The sequence below is a fragment of the Microtus oregoni genome, unplaced genomic scaffold (assembly GCF_018167655.1).
Source record: "Microtus oregoni isolate MIOR12 unplaced genomic scaffold, Mior012 000007F_ref0000211, whole genome shotgun sequence".
NCBI classification, from domain to species: domain Eukaryota; kingdom Metazoa; phylum Chordata; class Mammalia; order Rodentia; family Cricetidae; genus Microtus; species Microtus oregoni.
This window is the reverse complement of record NW_024543066.1, coordinates 34286596-34311889: the sequence shown is the minus strand read 5'-3', so window position 1 is coordinate 34311889 and position 25294 is coordinate 34286596. Positions and strand designations below refer to the sequence as shown.

General features: G+C 38.5%; 1 protein-coding gene across 1 annotated transcript in view; it reads right to left on the bottom strand.

The window, feature by feature from the left end:
- The window catches only part of Kcnq5 (potassium voltage-gated channel subfamily Q member 5), a 536576-nt gene that overhangs the window by 346857 nt on the left and 164425 nt on the right, over positions 1-25294 (bottom strand). The gene's annotated exons all lie outside the window — the stretch shown is intronic.

Below are 25294 nucleotides of genomic sequence, written 5' to 3'. Positions count from 1 at the left end.
ACCGTTTAAAAATACTAACAGTGAACTTGAATAGAGAAATTAGCAAACTTATATCATTTGCAAAAGCAACAAAAATAAAAGTAAAGTATCTAGGATTAAACATCACCAAAGAAATAGAAGAGTTCTACAATGAAAACGTCTTGATGCTGTATAACAAAATCATATACACTAGATGATAGTAACATGCCCCATGCTCCTGGACTGGCAGACCTTTATCATGAAAGGGCTCAACTACTTTGCTGGGAAAAAAAATGATGAAATCATCATCATTTGAAGATACTCTTGAATCTGGGAATGTCATGCTTTGAAGAATGTTGACTAAATATGCTGGTGACTTGTAAAACATACACTATATACCACAAAGCCAGAACACAGAATTAAACTGATTTAGACAGGGATGTGTGAGGGATAAAAATGGATGGAAAAATCATATAAAGTAAAATGAATTTCGAATCAAAGGGAAATCCTTCTTGGCTCATTTCTTGTATTGCCTTTCAGAGCTACACAAAATCAGTTTTAGAATATTGTTATTGACATGTGTTAATAGAGATCATTTGTGGATATTCAGAAAATACTGGACTCTTGCATTGCTTTCTTCTAAGAGGCATAGCAATTCTTTTTCCACATACAGTGAGCAAGTCCTAAATGATATTACAATAGAGAGCTTATTATAGAGTTTCCTTGAGTGACTTTGGCAGGAATTTTTGTGCCTTGATGTTACTAGTGGGCATCTATGTTGTGCAAAATTATGTTCTATCAAGCCCGTGCCTAGAGCCAGACCATCTCATTTCATGGGTACTCAAACTACAGAAATTCAAAGAGTCTGTAAGCATTTTTAAGGTATTCTGTTGAAAGTTTCAAGACAAAGATTTCTCCTATGTAGGCACATACTTCAGAGGCAAGCAAATGTCCACGTTAGTCAATACTAAAGTTCTTTCAGGGATTGGAATAAGAATTCCTTTTGAGTAATACAGATCTTAACAAATCATCCCAAATTTAGGGTGGTATGCAGTCTATTAAAGTCCGATTTTGCTCCAATTCCCCACTTAGCAAAATACTTTTCTTTTTCGAAAGCTTGAAAATACAAAACATAATACAACAAACACTCTGACCTCCAAACTCAGTGTCCTTCTTTTGTCATTTTGTTTCTTATTCATTTATTTTGTTTTTTAAAAGAACAACAAAACTTTTAATTAAGTTGAGTTTTTACTCTTTCCCCCAGACTATTCTTCTGAATTCCTCATCAGATATGAATGCAATTCACAATTCATTTATCGTGTTGCATAATGTATTTTATTATATTTGTACAAACACTGTAGTTTTAATATTGTTTTGTAACTCACTTTTTAATTCACATTTGCTTTGATATTTATTGATGCTGACAACGGTAAATATATCATTATTTAAAATTGCAGTGTAGCTATTCTTTTATATAAATATAGAACAATATATTTACTACTTTCCCGTGGATGTTTAGATTTTTTATACAAATATTAAAATATGCACTTATATTGTTAGTTGACAACTTCTAATAAAAACTAATTCCAATTAAATTAAGAATCGTTCAAGCAAAAAACAACTATCCAATCCTATTATCTAGCAATTTAAGCAAATTAATTATATATTGATATAATTTAAATACAGGACTACACACATACATGAAGAGACTGCACATGCATATAATGTAAAGTAATAAAACTAAATCTTTTACAAACATGTACAATTTCTACGTTTTTAAGGCTAAAAGGAGACAGACAATATTTGTTGAGTATTTACTACGTCCTAGATCCCATCATTAATTTTTTGTAACGAGTTTGTTAATCATAGCTTATGCCATAAATACAGAATTAAAAAAAACCACTGCATGGTTTCTATACGCCAGGTGTTTACTCATCATGCTAACTCTGAGACGGGCACAATGCCATCCTCACTTTGCAGATGACAAAGCTAAGAAGGGATACGTGTCATGTATGCCAATACCAAACATGTCTGAGAGGAGGATCTAAAAAGAATGACCCAGAATCTCCTTTTGTAAGCTCTGGGCAGTGCTGCTGTTACTCAGATAAGCTGAGGGGCTTGTGGGAAAGGTCATCAATATTTTGACTTTTTATTCTTACAGTTCCAATTTTAGGAAAATTAATGAAGCAGCTCTTAAGAAACATTGTAAACCAAAACCTTTTCAAATGAGAAAGTCTAGGAACCTGCACAATGAAGTAGAATCAGATCCTTGCCCAGGTGGACCAAGGCTTTGGTTGTTAAGGAAGCAGGAGCTACTCATGCAAGGGCACATGCACAGTATTTATCATGTATATCCCGTCTCTGGACACCAAATGTACAACCAAAACAACCACGTGTAAGCTCTCTCCTACTTTGAATCCCAGTGATTTTGATTGTTCATAACATTTTTTTTGGCTGGGACTTTCTGAAATAGAGGGTGAGGTCATTGTCTATTTTGTGAATTTTTTAGTGTGTCATTCTTATCTGGATCTATGAGTTTTCTTTTGTAGGAAAATGTGAGAGAAGTTTTATTTTGTTTTATTTCTTTATTTTTTTTTAAATGCACGATGTTGGACTGCAGAGTTAGAGAGTGTTTTAGGAAAACTTATTGCGATTTCTATTTTTCAGTTCTGTGGACCACACACACATTTAAGAGATGATGTGTGTTAGATCAAACATGATATTGAAGTGATTTCATCGGGCACTGGACACATTAGGGTACACCATTCCCAGTCATGGAAGGCTGCCTGTGTACAACAGGGTGTTGGGAGGTGCTCTTGGCATCAACCCAAGGGGAGCCCCATCTCCTCATCCGATATTTGTAACAAAATCCTCTTTGTTGGCTTCTTTGTGTGTAGAGAGTCATTCAAAACTGTGATAACAAAAAACTAGAACTGGTCATTAATATATGGGTTTTAGAAGTAAGCTTCTGTTCTTCATGCATTCACACACTTCTTCTCCAGATGCAGTTCACTGACTCATTTCTCTGAATAGCTCTCTAGCTTTGCCCCTCCGCGGAGACTCTGTCCCAAGTCCCAATTCTGTCATTTTGCTACCTCCCATATATGTATCTATGGGCAATTTATCACCTTGTGATAGAGATTTCTGTCTCCCTCGCTTTTGGTTCCTTTAAAGGGCACACTGTCCTATCTGACATTGGAACTGACACCTAGGACGTGACACTTCCTTCCTAGTCATCCTCACCATCCTCCTGTAGGATCTCTTAATATTTCCTCATTCTTACACCCTCCAGATCAGGCCTTCATTACCTCACTAAACCTTACTTGGATCTTCATAAAATAAAAACTCGGACATCAAGCTACTGGAGAATCATCATTAATGGCTCCTTTACCTACATATACAAAGAGCTAAAGTTCCTCTGACTATACTTGAAATTGTCCATGATCCATTCAGTCACAGTCTTCTTACTCCCTCGTTGTTACTACTGCTTTGAGATACCTTCCCTCACATTGACTTCAGACTGTGTCTGTTTTCAATCATCTATTCTCTTTGTTACATGCATGCTTATATTTATCATGTTTCCCTTTGTCTTTTCCTCTGCTCACTGAAGCTGTACTTACACTTACTACTTTCATTGGTAATTCGGGTGCTACTTCCTTTCTACATGTTCCTGCTACTGGTGCTTTAATCCAAGGGCTTTTTTTCTTCTCGAACACCTGCGGGGCCTGCAGAATAGACAAAGCTCTACAGCGGAGTCTTAGCTATGTGCAAGTTCAGTTCAAAATGTTTTCTATGATTCCTGTCACTAGGCACAAATGGAATGCAATCAGGAAACATATATTGAATAAATGAAGGATGTGGGGGAGAGAAACTTTTATTTTGCAAAGCCATTTGTAAGCTACATCAAGTGGGCCTTTTCACATGGTGTGAGCTAAAAAAAAAAAAAAAAAAAAAAAAAAAAAAAAAAAAAAAAAAAGACCTGGGCTAAAATGATCACTTTAGCATGATTTCTCTATGAGATTACATTTTAGAAAGCAAACACCCAGGCTTGAGATAGAAAGAGGGCTCAGTGGTTAGCAGTACTGGCTGCTCTTGAAGAGGACCAAGGTTTCTAGCAGCCACAAGGAGGCTCACAACCACCTGTAACTCAAATTCCAGTGAATCCAATGCCCCCTTCTGGTTTCTGTAGGCCGTACCCATGAGTGTGTACACATACACATACAAATAAAGCAAATTTTAAAATGCCTTTGATGTCTGAGTTTTTTCAGTTTTTAAAAACGTATTGATACTAACAATAAGAAGTTACTAAGGGCCTCTCCATATATAGGCCTAACCTTATAAATACAATCTATTCAGTCTGGTCTTTCTTGTGTGCTTGTTTTCAGTGTGATCCACTTAGAAGAAGTTCATCCACATCCCTGAAGAAGACTCCCACTCTCAGCATACATGAGTTCTGCGTAGTTCTGGGTCTGTGAGTGGGACCGTGTAAGGTTTGTCCTTCCCTATCGGCATCTCTGTGAGTGTTGTAGCTAGTCATATCTTGTTTAAAGCAGACATATGAATGAGGTAACACTGGTGAAAATTCTATGACATTTCCAGGAGACACCAAGTCTAAAGAAAAGACAAATTTCTTAATTACATGGATCCAAATTTCTTAATTACATGATTAGGAAAAGAATAGCCTTTGTGTATGTGCATACATATGTGCATATATATGCAGGCATATACTTACATATACATGTCTATATAATATGAAAATGTATTATACATACATGCATATATAGTATATATTTATACATATACATATATAGAATTATGTGTGTTACTTTATTACCCTATGCATACAAAATTGTGTGTGTTACATAAATACATTCATTTTATGGCTTTAATGAAAGGCAAAAGCACTCTCTGAAACAAAATTATGCTATCAGGAATACTGAGAAAATAGTACCAAGCATAAACATACTTTCATTTAAGCAGATTGGCACACATGAGAACAGAAATAAATGCCATTCTTCAGCGAGAAGTATAGCTTATCACATTCATTGCTTCTTACAGCTTCCTTAGAGCTTCTACTTGAAAAGACTGATAGGCACTGGCTTTCACAGTTTCTAATCTACAAAAATGACTGTTGTTTCTAAATTTAGCTCATTATAATTATCTGGTTTTCCCCAATGCATTAGCAAGGCTAATAAGGGGGTCTGATGACTAATCTCACAGGAAGAATAACTGGTGACTAATGCTACATATGTGTGCATTTGTCTTTTAATGGACAGGGCCGATTGAGTTGATAACTTTCTCTTGCAAACGTGCTGCTTAGCTTCATTCCCTAATTGGTGTGTGCAAATTGCCCAGAGCTGAAGCATTTGTCATAGATCCATGAAAGAAACTGAGGAAAGGAAAGGGGTCTCAGATGCAGAGTGAGTGACCTATCAGCTGAGGAAGCACAAACTCCTTCTGGCATAACACAATAACATCTAAGGTTGACCTCAAGAAGAGAAACATGATTAGACAACATACTCTAGCTCCTAGACTCCAAATTGCTCTAGTTTGTTCTCTTGCCTGGTCCACGCTTTCATTGGAAAGTCATACATAAATCTTGACTACCTGCTTACCTAATACAGGCCAACTGGTTTCATTTCTTCTGTATTTGTTCCTTAAAAACACCACAGTGCCTCATATGCATTAGAGTGAGTAGATGAGAAGAATTGACCTTAACACGGGTGCCCGGTTTAATGAGAGTAAACACAGGACACTGTCCCCTGAGTTCCAAGCAATCAAGGAGCCCACTCCTAAGGTCAGCGTATTGAAGACCCTCCAGGCTACACATGCTGCAAGGTATTAATAGCTAAATAGCTATTGCCCAAGGTCAGACTTCTACTCTGAGTCAGGCTATCAGTGCTTTGCATACAAGAGTCCTCACCCTCACCTAGGAAAGGGAGAGCACGTTCTAATGACTCATCTTGCATTTGGGGGCTTCCTTCTTGCGTTTCTGCCTGCCCATTGCCAGTGGCGCCATCGGAACTGTGGGGGAGACATGCACAAACAAATGACAAGCCTCACCACCAAATATCTTTATAGTTTATGGAGCCTGGTGATAGCTACATGAAATGCATAGTATATCTGAAAATAGTAAGTTCTGGGGGGGATTATAAATAAACAAACGAGACCTGAGAAAGTTGCAGATGATGGGCAAGTATTATTATTTTTGCTGATTAGATTCTGAAAGCTGGAAAGCAGACTAAAAGGATCGAATACTTGGAGGAGAAACATTGAAGCAAAATGTGGATTTACTTACTGAATGGCAGAAGAACCACACAGAGGGCCCAGTCATATTTAAAGTATATCAGGCAAATATGCCTCGCTGCTCTTTGTCTGTCCTCTAGCTTATGCCTATAGCAAAGTCCACCTGGCAGCTAAAGGCTTGGAGGCATCAGCAGACAACGTTACCTAAGGTCCTCTGAGATGCTGAGGCTCGAAGAGTTCCCCTCCTGTGTTGAAAGAGGAAGATTGCAGTCTCTCCTCACTAGTTAAATGCGTTGTGAAGATCAGGGGAGAAATGGCTATGGCAGCACTTTGAAGGCCATGAGAGCTCTACACACTGGGAAGACATCATTACTGCAGAACGAGGGTAGAAAGAAGTGGGAGTCTTTTCTGTGTTTTCAAATGGTATCAAATATAAAAGATGAGACACCGGGGAAGGGAGAAGGGAGGCCCTACAATCAAAAATATCAAGCTGTTAGCTAATAACCACCAGGTACAACGACACCATTTGTTTCCCTGTCTAGAAATCACAGCAGTTGATTGAAATGGTTTGGCTTTCTGAGGGTGGGTGTTTTGCTCTTAACATGAGAAGACAATGTGCATAATCAATTCCTAATGTGATTTAAAAAAACAATTGGTTTTTACCCAAATAAGTAAAAGTGTAGGTTGAAAAGTAGGCTAATTTCTTTAGAGTTGTAAATTACCTGAGCAAAATATCAGAAGCTGCCAAGCAAAATAAGAGAAATACTGATAAGAAAAGTATTTTTTAGTTTGGTTAAATTTTGTTTTATTTTTAAAGCATGTTCAGATACTGAGAATACAAATCTATTTAAGGTGTTAGTTTTTGACTTTTGTTATTGATTTATAGTTGAAAATATTTAAGAATAAATATTAAGCACAAAGTCTATTTTAAAAGGTAAACTCAGTCCAGTGATGGTGGCACACGCCTTTAATCCCAGCATTTGGGAGGCAGAGGCAGAAGGATCTCTGTGGGTTTGAAACCAGCCTGATCTACAGAGCAAGTTCCAGGACAGACACCAAAGCTACACAGAGAAATCTTGTCTCAAGAAAAAAAGAAAGGTAAATTAAGACTGAGTCTTACTATATTGCCTAGAAAGTCTCAAACTTACAGACTTAAATACTCAAATGAGCCTCCTGCCTCAAGCTCTCCAGTGTTGGAACTACAGGCATATGCCCTACAAATGTTTGGATATAAGAAGCAGAACTGCAAATTTAGTTATCACTTTTATAAAAATGTAAAACTTTTTTTTAAAATTATGACACAGATTCAACCTCTAGGCTTTCTGTAGATTATATCTGATAATTTTCAACACATTCTCTATTGTTCACTTGGACTCAAAGTAGAAGGTAGGAGATTGAAATTATTTAGAATCTTCAATTATTAGTGATTTAAAAAAGAGACAAATTTTCTAAAACAAAATAGATGCCCAGCTGTTTCTTTCTCAGTTGAATACCCAGGATAAAACACGGGGACCTTGGGAGAGGGTTGAAGGGGAGGGGAGGGTAGCAGAGAAAAACGTAGAGCTCAATAAAAATAAATTAAAAAAATATGTTAAGTTCCACACGTTAAAAACCCATGAATTTCCTAAGAGAAAAATAAAAATGATAACTGTTAATAAAAATAATTTGGAGACATTAAACCAGATTTGACACATTGAAGTGCTTTCTATGTTTGGTTATTATATTCTGTGGTGTTACATTGATGCACTGGACAAAACACATCCCAATGATTGATTTGAGGCTTGTCCAACTTCAATGTGTGAGATGCACACCTGCATGATGCTCTCATAACCTACATGATATACCCACTTATATTTGGCTTATGCAGTTAGTGACAGCTTTTCTCATTCCAGTGTTATTCATACCCACATCCCTGAACCTGCATATAGTTTGTAATATAAAATGTAACCTCAAGTGTGACACAGAAGCCATACTGAAAGATGTGTGATCCATCTGGTAGACAAGAAATGATCTGGGTCAAGGACTCCAGCAAATCCAGCATCTGCTGGACAACATGTGGGGGTCCTGTACAGCTGTCACTGGCGCCTAGGAAAAACAACAAAATGCCTATGTCCACATACAATGCCAAACAAAAAATAAAGGAGAAAGAAAGAAAGGGGGGGACGGAGGGAGGGAGGAAGGAAAGAAAGAGAGGAAGGAAGGAAGGATGGAAGGAAGGAAAGAATGAAGGAAGGAAGGAAAGAGTAAAGGAGAATCAGGATAAGAAGGGAAAATGTCACTGGGCGCAATGTTTTGGAACTGTGACAATTCTATAAGCAAAAATTCTGGTCAATTCTTGCAAGTATATGTTGAAATAACTCTGAAAAAATAGATTTCACTCATTTTAATTCTATAATATACATAAACCAGTCAGCAACAGCAATCATATATAACCAGCTTGGTGAACTAAGAAACTTTTGTAAATATCCCCCATAAGGTTTTTGAACATAACGTTCCATTAGTCATTTAGTGTCTGCCTGATTTGAGCTTAAAGTTTCTCTCTAGGTTTTGTGTAGCATACCTGCTACTCCAGCATGCAAGAAGCTGAGACAGAAGGATCCTGAATTCAGCTGAGAAAGGAGGTTCTCAAGTTCAAGACCATCCTGAGCTAAGGAGCCTCATAACAACAAGAATATCAACTAAAAATGTCTTTGTTCCATTTGCATATGAATGCAACTATTCAGTCTAAGAAAATATATACATTTCACATTAATACTAATATAGAGTGAAGTAATTAGGTAGTCAATGTTCTCATGTCCAGAACCTGTGGATATGCTGTCTTACATGGCAATGACCTTCAGAAATATGGTTAAGGCAGGAATCATGGGATGGTGATATTATTCTGAAAGCTAAGGGTAGACCCAGTGTAATCACAGTTGTTCTTGTAAAAGAGAAGCAGAAAGGTCAGATCCACACAAGTTGCAATAGGCACAGAAAGGCAGTGATGCTGGGATACGAACCAAAGAATGCAAGTACCAGGGGAATCACAATGATGGAGAGGAGATGAATGACCCCAAGAACTTGCGGGGGAGAGAAACTTTGCCTACACCTCAGTTTTATCTGTCTTCATGTGACCTCATTTGGATTTCTGACTTTCAGAGCTATTCAGTAACAAATACATATTGCTTTAAACAATGAAGTTTGAGGCATTTTTCTGGAGCAATTAGAAATTAGTATACGAGACCTATATATTGATGTATTGTCTCAGGCTTTGCCAATACTGGATGCTTAGTAATAACAGAAAGATGACCAAGTTTATTTAAGAAAACCAAACAAAATGAGCCCCCCCCCCCCACACGCTCTCAGATGTACAAATTAAGAAGGCATGTCTCAGAGAAGCATCTTGGATATCCCTCTCCTGTTCTCATACTTAGAGTTTCTAAACCTGGTTGCCAGAATGCAGACCACCCTTGTGAACATGTAGAGCAGGCACATAAGGAAATATGTCTGACAAAGATTACCTTGGGAAACATATATTTTACTGACTTTTATCAGGAAATGAAGTCTCAGCATCAATTACAAAGATCATTTGTTTCTAGAGAAGAGTTTGCAGAGATATAATCGTCCAAATGACCACACATACAAGCAAGAGTTGACTAGGGAAAGGATAAGACACCACAGATGTAACAATTGATAAAAAGTGTTATGGATAAGGATCCCTGAGCATTGTATAATCTAATTATTTCAGAGACTTGCGAGTCCCTAGTCTCTATGATAGGGAGTTTGAAAGCTTCTTTGAGAGAAACAAGGAGGGTACAATGGTACATGAAATACAGCAGGTAGAAAAGACAGACTGGAACAGTAACCACTCCTGTGAGAGCAGCAAATCGAAAACATAAGCGATGTGCCCTCCATTCGGGCTGTGCTGAGAGGGGAACTCAGAGCCTGGGGCCCTTATTAAGAGGAGCATAGCGAGGGTGCTGAAGACAAAAAGCAAACCATAGAAAAGACTCAATTAAAAGCCCTCTGGGAGGTGATTTGACAGTGACAAACACATGAGGCATAAAGCTCAGAGGTGCTAGGGACTGAGATCCCAAGAAACAGAAGAGAAGCAAAACAGTAAATAGGAAAAAAAATGCTTTTGTTGTTTGAGACACATTCATGCTGTCGAGACCATGGTTACATGATTTGGGACTCATGAGTCCCCTTGCCTCAGTATCTCAAGAGCTCAAATAATGAGCTTGGGCCACTATGCCACCTTTTGAAACTGCTTGAAAAACAAAGGGAGAGTAGGGTTGGACTGGGAGATGTGAGGGAATTTATCAGACGTGAAGAAATCTGTAATATATTTTCAAAAGCCCTTTGAAACTTTCTGAGCGTCCGTCCTGCAATAAAGAGTAATCAAAAGGAGAGACAAATGACTGTGACATTTCAGTCAAGATAGAATACTTAGCTCACAATGTCTTCCACAGTGACAGAGCGTAATATGTGAAACTCAATGAAAGGCAATTTGGGAAGTAGACAAGTAAATTTGTCTCTCATTTATATGCGTGCTGCAGTTGAGCACAGGAAGAAGAGAATGGCTCTGAGTGCTGAAATGAGAGGGGGTGGGGACCTGGGGTGGCTTTTTCTAGACCTGGTCCAGAATGGCTTCAGCAGAGAGGTTGCAGAGCATAGAATCTGAAACCTGTTGACGATGTTTCCAGTTGCTTAGAAAACCATTAATATTGGATTATAATTTTGATGCTCAACATCCTTTATAAAACACTGCCACCATCCTTGGCACTTCTAGTCTCATTGTCTCCATCTCAGGATCCTAATATCTCCACTCTTCCATCAGCCTCTGAGCTGCATGGACTTTGAAAGTTTCGGTCGCTTTCTTATCTGTGCCCCTTCACTCCTGCCACAATGCATGGCCATTATCTGTGTATTAGCGTTTCCTTCCCTCACAATACAGCCAAAAGTACCAGTGTGAAGAATTAGAAATCACTCATGAAACAAGTCGGTAAGCACAAGATGAACATAGCAAACAATTTGGAAAACAACAGTTCCAATAATGTTTCCATAAAACTTCAAATTCATAAATACTACATCTACTGTGGCCTGGAGGCTCAATTGGTAAGCAAAACAGAACCTCTCCAGAGAGGAAATGATACATCGTGTTGATATCTCAGTGGCTGTCTGTCTTTTTCTGTGAGTTTGTTCCTAATTTGATACCAAAAAGAGAAAGGAAAACTTAGCCTGTCATTTTTTCCGGGCTTCTCCCCAGGACTCCTGACACCCTGTTTTAAATGTATTTTATTCTCTATATTATAGGAAAGTGAAATATTTAAATGCATGTCTTATTAAATATTATATATGTGTGTGTGTGTGTGTGTGTGTGTGTGTGTGTGTATAAACTCAACCTACTTACAAAAATACCAAGAGAAGTTCTGGCTGGAGCATATAAAGATGACTAGGTTTCTTAGACTTTTTAATGTTCCAGTTGGCCTGTATCTCAGCAAGCCACGGTAACTCTCTAGGTTCGAATCCCAGCTCAGCTCTAATCGAATTTTCTTTGTGATGTAACCATGTTCTTCATCTATTCCTTCAAACTTTCAATCGATTATAATAGTACCTGGATGTATCAATACGAAAACACTTTCTACTGGTTCAATCTAGTCTTCTATACACCATCATAGCAAGAGCTAGCAGGTGACCCCAAGCAAAACTACACATCAAGAGATGTTACCCTCCAAGAAAAAGAAAGTACATGCCCCCAACTGGCATTTACTTCCACACAGTGGTCCAAGGCTCCAGGTGTAGAGAGAGAAAGTCTGGGTAAAAAGGAAAACAGAGGGAAGCCTTAGCAAAGGAGTCTGTAAGTGAACCAGCAGAGGAAGAAATAGAAGGTAAGAGATCAGAGAGGGCACAGGGAGAACCTAGGGACAATTGTGAAACTGTGCTCACAAGTTCAGAAACAGGGAGAATCCTAGATATGCTAAGTCATTTTATGATACAGCTTTGGGGGTTTGGCCAGTCTTTACAAGGCTAAATTACCTTATGTCTCTGTTATCATGATCTTGCTAACATCACAGAAATGGAACAGTTAAGGTCTCTGTAAGACTTCCTGCTGAGAAAGAACTCACGCTCCCACAATGCATTCAGCAGAGTGGGAAGAAGCCTCCTAACCCTTACACATTAACAACAGGAATCAGGTACCAGCGTTTCACTGGCCTGAGAAGTACAGGAAGATAGTTCTGGTATTGTCCATGCACTTCTAGAATACATGTAACCATCTATGTGAGTTAAATGTAATAAAAATTTCTGTGTTTTCATGTACAAGAAAGAATATTTATAAGGCTTCATCTTGGAAATAAAATAATCTTCAAATGCTACAAAATAGTGCTATGATTACATTATTACCCGAACATCTGAATAGATATGATGATAAGGTACTTTCGTGCTTATTTTTATCAAACTGAAAAATGACAAAGTCTAAATAGCTCAACAATGACATAATTAATTAAAACAGAAACAGCAAAACATCAATGAGGCAGTAAAATGGCTGAACAGGTAAAGGTGCTTGCCACAATGCCTTTCGGCCTGAGTCTGATCTCTAGAACCCACATGGTGGAAAGAAAGAACCAAAGTTGTCCCCTTCCTCTGACTTCCACATGAATTCTGGGCTCCTTGTCCCCTTCGCTCTCTTTCTCTCTCTTGCTTTCTCTCTCAATGTCTCTCTATTTCTCACCCTCTCTCTCTCTCTCTCTCTCTCTCTTTCTCTCTTTCTTTCTCTCTCTCTCTCTCTGTCTTACAGATACACATCACTAAATAAGAAAATAAATGTTTAAAAGTTTTATATGTTCATTGAATGCATACATAAATGCAATATTTCTAAATATCTATTGCTCACTAGATTCGAAAGTTATTACAGAAACAAATTGCTACAGCACCAACCCAATGGTAATTGAAGATGCAGTTTTAAAGTAGAAGCTGCACTTCAAAAACTACATTAAAATTGACAATGAGGTTAAGAAAATACAGTGCCATCACAGAAGCAGAACGGAAGTGTGCCCTGGCAGACTCCTGACTTTATACACAAGGATGCTGAGGCCCATGGTGCCAAGGAACCCAATTTGATGAATAGTTCCAGATGGAGCCCATAAACCCCTGCAAAACGGCAGGCACACTAAGCTGTGATAGAGTTTACATTTTTAGAATGATTTAATTAAAGAAAAAACTCCAAAATCAGTTTGAATGAAGCTTATGTTCAATCATTTTATAGTCAAGAGTTCAAAATATTTTTGAATAATCCTGCAATATTAAACTTCTATTAAATGAAATAAAGCGTTAATTTTAAAAACATATGTCAAGCAGTGCTAAGAGGAAAGTTCATAGCACTAAGTGCTAAGTTAAAGAAAACGGAGAAAGCATACATCGGGGACTTAACAGCATACCTGAAAGCTTTAAAAAAAAAAAAAAACAGACACGCCCAGAAGGAGTAGAAGACTGGAAATAATCAAACTGAGGGAAGACATCAACAAAATAGAAACACAGAAAACAGTCCAAAGAATCAATGAAACAAAAAGCTGGTTCTTGGAGAAAATCAACAAGATTGATAAACCCCTATCCAAACTAATTAAACAACAGAGAGAGAACATGCAAATAAATAAGATCAGAAATGAAAAGGGGGACATAACCACAGACACAGAGGAAATTCAGAGAATCATTAGATCTTACTACAAAAGCCTGTATGCCACAAAACTGGAAAATGCAAAAGAAATGGACATTTTTTTTTAGATAAGTACCATATACCAAAGCTAAACCAAGACCCAGGTGAACGATCTAAATATCTAAATAGACCTGTTAGTTGCGAAGAACTAGAAACTGTTATCAAAAATCTCCCTTCCAAAAAAAGCCCAGGACCAGATGGTTTCAATGCAGAATTCTACCAGAACTTCCAAGAAGAGTTAATACCTATACTCCTTAATGTATTTCACAATATAGAAACAGAAGAGTCATTGCCAAATTCCTTTTATGAAGCTACAGTTACCCTGATAACAAAACCACACAAAGACCCAACCAAGAAATAGAATTACAGGCCTATCTCACTCATGAATATCGACGCAAAAATTCTCAATAAAATACTGGCAAACCGAATCCAAGAACACATTAGAAAAATTATCCATTATGATCAACTAGGCTTCATCCCAGAGATGCGGGGTTGGTTCAACATACTCAAATCTATCAATGTACTCCACCATATAAATAAACTGAAAGAAAAAACCACATGATCATTTCATTAGATGCCGAAAAAGCATTTGACAAAATTCAACACCCCTTTATGATAAAGGTCTTGGAGAGATTAGGGATACAAGGGTCATACTTAAATATAATAACAGCTATTTACAGCAAGCCAACAGCTAACATTAAATTAAACGGAGAAAAACTCAAAGCCATCCCACTAAAATCAGGAACACGACAAGGATGTCCACTCTCTCCATACCTCTTCAATATAGTGCTTGAAGAACTAGCAATAGCAATAAGACAACATAAGGGGATCAAGGCAATTCGTATTGGAAAGGAAGAAGTTAAGCTTTCGTTATTTGCAGATGATATGATAGTATACATAAGCGAACCCAAAAACACTAACAAAAACTCCTACAGCTGATAAACACCTATAGTAATGTGGCTGGATACAAGATCAACTCCAAAAAATAAGTGGCCTTCCTATACACTAAGGATAAGGAAACAGAGAGGCTTTCACGATAGTCACAAATAGCATTAAATATCTTGGGGTAACTCTGACCAAGGAAGTGAAAGATCTATTTGACAAGAACTTTAAGGCATTGAAGAAAGAAATTGAAGAGGACACCAGAAAATGGAAGGACCTCCCTTGCTCTTGGATTGGGAGGATCAACATAGTAAAAATGGCAATTCTACCAAAAGCAATCTATAGATTCAATGCAATCCCCATCAAAATCCCATCAAAATTCTTCACAGATCTGGAGAAGACAATAATCAACTTTATATGGAAAAACAAAAAACCCAGAATAGCCAAAAAAATCTTATACAATAAAGGATCATCTGGAGGCATTACCATCCCTGACTTCAAACTCTATTACAGAGCTACAGTATTGAAAACAGCTTGGTATTGGTATAAAAACAGAGAAGTTGACCAATGGAATAGAATAGAAGACCCTGACATTAACCCACAAACCTATGAACACCTGATTTTCGATAAAGGAGCTAAAAGTATACAATGAAAAAAAGAGAGCATCTTCAACAAATTGTGCTGGCAAAACTGGATGTCAACCTGTAGAAGAATGAAAATAGATCCATATCTATCACCATGCACAAAACTCAAGTCCAAATGGATTAAAGACCTCAATATCAGTCTGAACACACTGAACCTGATAGAAGAGAAAGTGGGAAGTACTCTACAACACATGGGCACAGGAGACCACTTCCTGCGTATAACCGCAGCAGCACAGACATTAAGGGCCTCATTGAGTAAATGGGACCTCCTGAGACTGAAAAGTTTCTGTAAAGCAAAGGACACTGTCACTAAGACACAAAGGCAACCCACTGACTGGGAGAAGATCTTCACCAACCTCGCAACTGACAAAGGTCTGATCTCCAAAATATATAAAGAACTCAAGAAACTAGACCGTAAAAGGCTAATCAACCCAATTATAAAATGGGGCACTGAGCTGAACAGAGAATTCTCAACAGAAGAAGTTCAAATGGTCAAAAGACACGGAAGGTCATGCTCAACTTCCTTAGCGATCAGGGAAATGCAAATCAAGACAACTTTAAGATACCACCTTACACCTGTCAGAATGGCTAAAATAAAAAACACCAATGATAGCCTTTGCTGGAGAGGTTGTGGAGAAAGGGGTACACTCATCCATTGCTGGTGGGAATGTAAACTTGTGCAACCACTTTGGAAAGCAGTGTGGCGGTTTCTCAGGAAATTCAGGATCAACCTACCCCTGGACCCAGCAATACTACTCTTGGGAATATACCCAAGAGAGGCCTTATAATACAACAAAAGTATATGCTCTACTATGTTCATAGCAGCATTGTTTGTAATAGCCAGAACCTGGAAACAACCTAGATGTCCTTCAATGGAAGAATGGATGAAGAAAGTATGGAATATATACATATTAGAGTACTACTCAGCAGTAAATAACAAGGACTTCTTGAATTTTGCATGCAAATGGATGGAAATAGAAAACACTATCCTGATGGAGGTAAGCCAGACCCAAAAAGAGGAACATGGGATGTACTCACTCATATTTGGTTTCTAGCCATAAACAAAGGACATTGGGCCTATAATTAGTGATCCTAGAGAAGCTAAATAAGAAGAACCCAAAGAAAAATATATAGGCATCCTCCTGAATATTAACCTTCATCAGGCGATGAAAGGAGACAGAGACAGAGAGCCACATTGGAGCACCGGACAGAAATCTCAAGGTCCAAATCAGGAGCAGAAGGAGAGGGAGCACGAGCAAGGAACTCAGGACCGCGAGGGGTGCACCCACACACTGAGACAATGGGGATGTTCTATTGGGAACTCACCAAGGCCAGCCGGCCTGGATCTGAAAAAGCCTGGGATAAAACTGGACTCGCTGAACATAGCGGACAATGAGGACTACTGAGAACTCAAGAACAATGGCAATGGGTTTTTGATCCTACTGTACGTACTGGCTTTGTGGGAGCCTAGGCAGTTTGGATGCTCATCTTACTAGACCTGGATGGAGATGGGTGGTCTTTGGACTTCCCACAGGACAGGGAACCCTGATTGCTCTTTGGGCTGACGAGGGAGGGGGACTTGATTGGGGGAAGGGGAGGGAAATGGGAGGCGGTGGCGGGGAAGAGACAGAAATCTTAAATAAATAAATTAAAAAATATGTCAATTTCAGCATAGCTTTTTTTTACAAAAATGAACTTACATTCTCTGTAAAACCATACATTTCCTCATTTAATCAATTTTATTAGCATTTATACACTAAATTGCTGCAGGACCTTTTAGGCACTTTTACGAATTTAAGAGCCTATGTATGCCACACAAAGTGAGCATATTAGGTGTAGAACCTGGGAAAGAATACTTTTGTAAATGTTAGACACTCCTGCTGTGGTTTTGCTTTTGTGCCTGATGAAACAAGTGACCTATGAAAAGATCAATTCATTTGAAACTGACATAAACATTGCCATCAGCAATGAACTAAGACCTAGCATTGTTTTAAGTGCACTTTTCACATCTGATATTCTATGGTAAGGTAAATATTACACATGAATACTTCTGAGTCCTTTTAGTGAGCAACTATTTTACATATAAAATCTGGAATATCTAGATGCCTTCAGGGATTTTTTTTGGTAACAGGATTAGATAGTAATTTAATAAAGACTTATTTTAGTTGAATAATCAAAATATACAGGACAACTCAAATTTAATTTAAAAATATTTTCTCTTTCTCTTATATTTTAAACACGTTATTTTTGAATATATTTAGATATTTATCTAATTAATACATAATGATGTTAAAATTGCAGGTTCAGATTTGATGTTTTTTGTAGCATTTCTTCAGTTAGGGATGTGGGTGTGATTTAGAGGTAATATGTGTTCTAAAAAGACACATTGGTGTCTATTCAAGTGTTTCTTGTCAGCATAAAGTCCTGGTGCTCATTGCTTCATAAACTATAAAGCTGCAGGGACAGTAAATGTAGGAGATTTGCAGGAAAGCAATACCCATCAAGACACCTTCTTACAAAAAGCACAACGTATATAAAATATCAACATTTTAAGTAAAATTGTGGTGTTTTCCATGATTCACATACTTTTAATTGTAACCTCAAGTTTTTTTTTTCTGAAATAAAAGAAAAATCTTTAAAATTTATTCCAAGAGTATTTAAGGTAAAAATGATCCCGCATTCTAGAAGAATGGTAGACTAAATAATTAATAAAACTGTTGGGACAGAAGGGTGGATCGCTATGCTCCAGCAGGGATGCCTGTCTCTTCCTACCTAGTCCAGGCCTCAGGACTCCTGTTTATAGACAAGCCGTCCTTTGCCCTTGGCTGCTTCACTCCCCAGAGGAACTTCATAGCTCTCATCTTCTGCCCAGTGGCTGTTCAGCTCCTCTGAAGGTGACTGAAGCTTCCCGTTTGAGTGTTGTAGAAGCACCTGCCATCTGTTTCTGCTTAGCCTCACCTGGGCCATTTTTCAGTTTGATGAAAGGAAACAGGAAAGTACCTTTTCATCTTATCGGTTAGCTCTGACAATAATACAACTATAACATTATTTCATGGCATCTGAACATGATTTACTTCCAAGATGAAGCCTCATATATATTCTTTCTTGCACATGAAAACACAGAAACTTTTATTACGTTTAACTCACATGGATGGTTACATGTATTCTAGAAGTGCATGGGCAATACCAGAACTATCTTCCTGTACTTCTCAGGCCAGTGAAAAGCTGATTCCTGTTGTTAATGTGTAAGGGTGTTAGGAGGCTTCCTTCCCATTCCTTGCTGAATGCGCTGTGTGAGCATGGGTTCTTTCTCAGCAGGAAGTCTTACAGAGATCTTACTGTTCCATTTCTGTGATGTTAGCAAGACAATGATAACAGAGATGTAAGGTACTTTATCCTTGAAAAGACAGACCAGACCTACAAAGCTGCATCATAAAATGGCTTACCACTCCTGGGATTCTCCTCACAACCGTTCCTGAGCCACTTGGAGACCCTGCTAATACTACGACAATATAAATTTGTAATTGATCTTACAAAGTTGGGACAGCTCAATTATGTTCATGGTAGTGCGCTTCCCCATCTGCTCAGGGAGTTCCCTCTCTCCACTCTTGTTTCTCAGTTTGTTCCCTTGTCACCCACAGGGACGCCTCTTGCCATTTTCAGCACTGTCCAAGTGTCGCCAAGTGTTACCATTCCTTTACAGCTACCTAAACTTCACTGCCTCCTTAAACTGAAAAGTGGAATTGCTCACTCTTGGGGGTGTCTTACAATTAATGTGTAGCTCTTTCTTTTTCCTCTTGCTACCAACATGATGATTACAAAATCTCCTGGTCATTGCCTCGATTTTGTCCACTGTGTCTTCCCTCTTTAATCTATTACAGCATATCTTTGGTTCTCGCTTCTGTTCTGCTCCCAGGAAAGGTCACATTTCATTTTAAATGGCGTCTCGTCTCAGATTCCACGTTAATTTGGAACAGTGGAAGTTCTACATAGTCTTTCATTTTAAAGACTTTCTCCCTGTCCTTATGCCACACTCCAGGACCCTATTCTCATCTCTGTTTATTCATCGCTTGGGCACTGTTGTTTTGTTAGTGAGATGTTCAAGGAAATGACTTTATCCTCTGCGATCAAAGCCTTTCTCCTGCACCAGTTCCAAGGCTTCAGTAGTCTCCACTGTGTGAGTGCTCTTTCCACTAAGAGGCTTGAGTGCATTCTGATATCAAATGTCCTGCCAGTACTTTCAACTTAATATGTCCCTAGTTAAACTCCTCATCTCCCTGTCAGTCCAACTCTTGGCCACCTGACTGTGCTAACGCCACCAGAATGAGTCGTATCAACTTTTTTTCTCTTGCACCAGACTTCTAATTTCTCAGCTCATCGCCAAATGGTTTGACGCTCATATTAATCATAATCATCATTTACAATTTCATATTTGTCTTATTTGATCCTCATGAAGCTCGTCTCAAACAGCTGAAATGCTTTTTGATCAGTCTTCTCAGCACTGCACTCTTACCCAACTGCACACCACACTTCCCACACTTCAGAAAAGCTGTCCAACACCACGGCCTCTCTTCAGTCTCCTCTGCATACAAAGCCTTAGAAGACCGAGTTTGATTGCCCTCGCATGTCTTCCATTTTTTTGCCCCGTGAAATTGTGTGTTTCCCTTAAAGTATTTATAAAAAAATATCTTTAACCTTTATAATATTTGCTCATTTTGGTCTGTTCCAAGGAGACAAAACATGAGCATGCTAGGTGTATGGATTCTTGGGTCATAGAGTTCTACACACATGTCATCTCTTGCCTGACAGAGTTTGTAGGCTCCTTGGGAAGAAAAGCATGTCAAGGGCTGGTCGGATGGCTTAATGGGCAAATGTGCTAGCCATGAAATCCTGCCCACCTGAGTTTGAATCATGAACATTCATATAAAAAAAATCCAGACATGGCAATATGTATTTGTAAGCCAATCACTCCTAGCATGAGATGGGAGGCAGAGAATGGAGAATCATTTGAATCTTAGAGGCAGCTCTATAGAGTACAAACACCCTCAGAAACAAGAGAGACTGCCTTAAACAAAATAGAAGGAGAGAACCAATTGGCAAAAGTTGTCTTCCTACCTCCACAGCCCACTTTGGCATATGGCACACACACACACACACACACACACACACACACACACACACACACACACAGAGAGAGAGAGAGAGAGAGAGAGAGAGAGAGAGAGAGAGAGAGGAATAATATTTTATAAATGTGTATCTAATTCTTTTTTGTATTATAACTCCAGACATTGCATGAGTTTTAAGATGGATGACACAAAGCTGAATCCTATACTTCCTGCCAAAGGTCTACTTCTCCCCCTTTCTCCATTTACTTCCCTGACAGATATTTGATTTGGTTCCTGAATTCATTTGAAAAGATTCTGCGTGCAAGTTGATGTGAAATTATGAACATTACACTAAATTGGTTCCTACTTAAAACACCAATTAAGGGTTCTGTTCTGTCAAATTTTCTTCCACCTAAAACTCAAAAGTAAGGATATTCCTGAAAAAAGGAGACACAAAAACAACAGACAAAATGTTCCTCTCCTTATCATCACCACGATTTTCCCCGCTTAAATTCCTATCCACTTGGCCAGTTAATGACAAAGGGCAGAGATAATGTGCACCTGCTCAGGTGTGCCACACAAGTGAACTATTAGCTTTAAAATAAAAATGCCCAGAGAGGGATGAACAAGGTAGCAAAGATGGAAGCAGAGGCTGATGGTGAATGAAAGGAGGAAAGTTATACTAAATCTGAATTTAATGTCATGTATCTGGTTCCAGCAGTCCACAAAACGCAAAAATGCAACAACTTTCTATTGCTCCTCGCAGAAGTGAGCTTGAGACTTTACAGAGCCAGGTCATTTTCCAGAGGTGCTTGTGAGGTGAATAACAGCGTGTAACCTTTATTTTACAAATGAAGACATCAGAGCAGCTCCTAAGGCAAGGGACTTAATTAGCAACTAACGCAGTGAACATCTGCAGGTTGGGAAATGAACCATCACTCTTTACTCACGACATGCAGCGAGATGCAGCTGATGTATCCCAGTCTCACAGGGGTCCTCTTCCTATGATGGACAGAACTACCATCTCCAGGGGGGATGTCCCTGTGTTTTGCACCTGGAAGCCTGGTCCCCTTTTAGCCAGTCTAACTGTTCTGTAATTCCAGCTCAGTTTCTGTGATGTGAACCTTATGTATTATTTCTTCTCTGTGCCTTTTCTGGGATGTTCATCAACATGGCCAAAGTGGCTTCTGTCTTGGCCACGCCCTCTGACAGAATATCATCTGTTCACTTACTGCTCCAAGGGCGACTAACTCCCTGGTTCTCCAGGTAACTCTGGCACAAACCAGAGCACAATGCAGTGAACAAACTCTCAGTAGCCCTCACTAGCCCAGCGATTGCTCTGAAATGCCTGTTCCAAGAACTACAGTAGTCATTTCAAGGAAGACGTTCATTTCAAAAGGTGGTACAGGAGACATACATAATAGAGATGAAGTAGTGTCTACTCATGGTGGGAAGATGAGAAAGAGATATAGTTGGAGAAGCACAGTTTATTTTTTAGCCCAAGATATGTACAGCATACATAAACAGGAAGTGTGTTCGCACTACTGTTGCAAATCTAATTATACATGAGTGGACTTCTAAAAAGATTTTTTTTTTAAGTTGACCTAACTTATTTTCAGGGTGTGACCTCCACACTGGTAGAATCCTGGAAGCAAGCCTCTGGAAAAATACTCTTTTGAAAGAAAATCTCTTTGGTTTAGATACATGCTTCCTGGGATGTTCATTTTAGCCACAAGAACCCAACACAAACACATAGAGTGAACTGCAAAATCTTGCGGCAGAAGCACTGTGTGTCCTTAGTGTGCACCTTGGGAAGAGATAAGAAGGCAAATATAAAAATCACCATTCCTCAGGAAAATAATCACCTTAGGAACATTCTCAGAACAGTTAGGTTTATTACAACCTAACAGCAAACAAATTCTTAATAAATTATAAATCAGCAGGGTAGGTTTTTTTCATTTATTCCATTTAAAGAAAAAGTGATTTCCATTTCAAAGATTCCTCTTTGACATGGTAACTCTTATACCAGGACATACCAGGGCAACCTTAGCTTGGATTCTAAGTAGATCAAACTTTTGAAGCCAGTTCAATCAAACTATCTCCATTTAATAAGTTCCCCTGTTCCCATTCCTGAGTACTGAGAGTCTTCAGACAAAAGGAATAATATCCTCCTTCTCAACCATATTTTATGAGGGCCAAAACAAGTAGCTCATTGTGCATGGTTTTGTCTCTAAGTTAACGAGAATACATGACAGTTTGCCACTAGATACATTTTAACACTAAATTATTTTTGACATGATATATGTTATTTTCACTGTAGGCTCCCTCTTCAATAGAATCTCATTCGATAGTCAAGGTTCTAGTACCTACTATGGGTGAAGAACTGCCCTAGGCATTACCCATATTCCATAATGTGTGATGCATGGACAGGCTCTCAATCTAATGTCGCAGAGAGAACTACCCTTAAATGACTCTAATACATGACAACTCCAACATGCAACATGCATTGAAGTGTGGAAGATTAAGTCTCACCAAAGTCTCTTTTAAGAAAACTGCTGGCAGAATACAGAAATGCATTTCTGCTAGGAAAGATATACTTTCATATATCATTTACAAACTATTTATCCACAAATGGGAAAAAGAAATTATGATCCATTCTGACGACAAGATGCAAAGACCTGAACAACAGATGACATCATGAGAGACTCCCTAGAATTGAGATTTTTTTTTTTTATAACATGTCCTATGATTCAGAAAACACAAGAAAACTGTTCTTCTGGGAGAGGGGGAATGCATAAAGCTTAGCATCTTCCTTCATGATTCATCCTATTTGATCCGTCTTTTCAGAACTCACCATACACTGAGTTTTCCCAGTCGAAGGAAAAGTTATGCTGTATGTCACCCCAGGCAGTTAGACACACAGGCTGACTTCCATAACCCCAGCGTCCCCAGCATTTTGGAGTCCTCTAGAGTGTCTTTGCTTGGGTAATGTCACAAGCAATTCTATCATGCATGGAATGCGGGGAAAAAAAAACACAATCTTATTTTTGTGTCAAGAAATCATTATCAGTGAAAACTCAGTAGAGGAAAGAGAACCAGACACAATATTCTTAGTGTCTCTGACTTTACTGTCACAAAATGATAGTATGCTGTTTTAGAGAAAAGACAGATGAAAAGATATCACAGTTGGAGGTGTGTAAAACAGTTTGAACTCCATACAGGAGAATGAAAAACATGTTTCTGCTCCTGATAGTTTTTTTGTCCTCTCTTCATTCTTAACCTCAAGGTTATGACTAAGCATGTCCAAACATGCTGTTTATTTTTATAGCTATGATTACTGAAAGCCACAATGGCACCCAAAAGATTTTTCCTCTCTAATTGCTTGCAGTCATAATTCGTAATGCTGACATCATAGTAGCATTGGGGTGTTTTCAGAATCAAGCACTTCCATTTTTCATATAAGCACACAGTAGAAGAAATGGAAGGTTCTCTGTGGAACTGCTGTTTTGATACTCTCATTACTACTCTGTGAAAAGAAACAGACTTTATTTTGCCAGATACTAAAATTTCTGGTTCTCCAATTTTTAAAGGAAAACAATTCTGGTTGTCACAACAGAATACATTATCATATGCATTCTTCATTTTAAAAATTTTACATTCTTTAATTATGTGTATGCCTATGTCTGTGCATGGGTATGGCCTTGTTTGTGTAGAAGTCTATGGAGACCAGAAGGTTCTGGATCCCCTGGAACCAAAGTTACAGTTTGTTGTAAGTGGCTAATAAGAATGAACTGAACTCAGGTCCCCTTAAGAGCAGTGTTTGTTATTACTTCTGAGCCATCTCACCAACCACCATAGTGAATACACTGTATATAGTATAATGACTTGTCTGCCTTAGTGATAAGATCTGCGTAGTTTTGTTCTCCCCACTTCCTTCTGAAAAGGATTCCTTTTCCCAATAGGCTAGGGGAAATAAGAAGAAACAAAGACAACCTTTTAGAGTGAATGGCTAAGTTTCCAAAAAGTTTCCTAAAGCTCACTAAAATCCAGCACTGAAAAAGTATGCAGGCACAGAACAGCAGCCTACAGAATAGGAAAAGATTTTTTTTACCAACCACACACCTTATAGAGCACTAATATCCAAAATATATAACGAACAAGAATCAGTAGATAGCAAGAAAAACAGATAGCCAAATTAAATAATGGAGTACAGATCTAAAGAGAATTCTCAGAAGAAGAAACTCTAATGGCTGAGAAAACACTGAAAGAAATGTTAAACATAATTAGTTATCGGGGAGATGCAAATCAAAACTACTTTGAGATTTCGTCTTGTACCGATCAGAATGGCTACGATCCATAAAACAAGCGGCAGCTCATGCTGGTGAAGATGTGGAACAAGGGGAATACTCAACCATTGCTGGTGGGAGTGCAAACTTGTGTGGACATTATGGAAATCAGCTTAGCCATTCTTCAGGAAGATGGACTCCATCGACCTCAAGCTCCAGTTATACCACTCTTGGACATATAACCGAAAGTTGTCCCACTACAGAGACACTTACTCAACCAAGTTCATGGCTGCTCTATTCATAATAGACAGGTGTCCTACAGAAGAACGGAATGAAGACAATGTGGTTCTGTTTTATTTGGGGTTGCTATTGCTATAATGAAACACTACGACCAAAAGCAAGTTAGGGAGGACAGGGTTTATTTGGCTTGTGCTTTCATATTCATAGTCCATCCATGCAGGAAGTTATAAGAGGAAATCA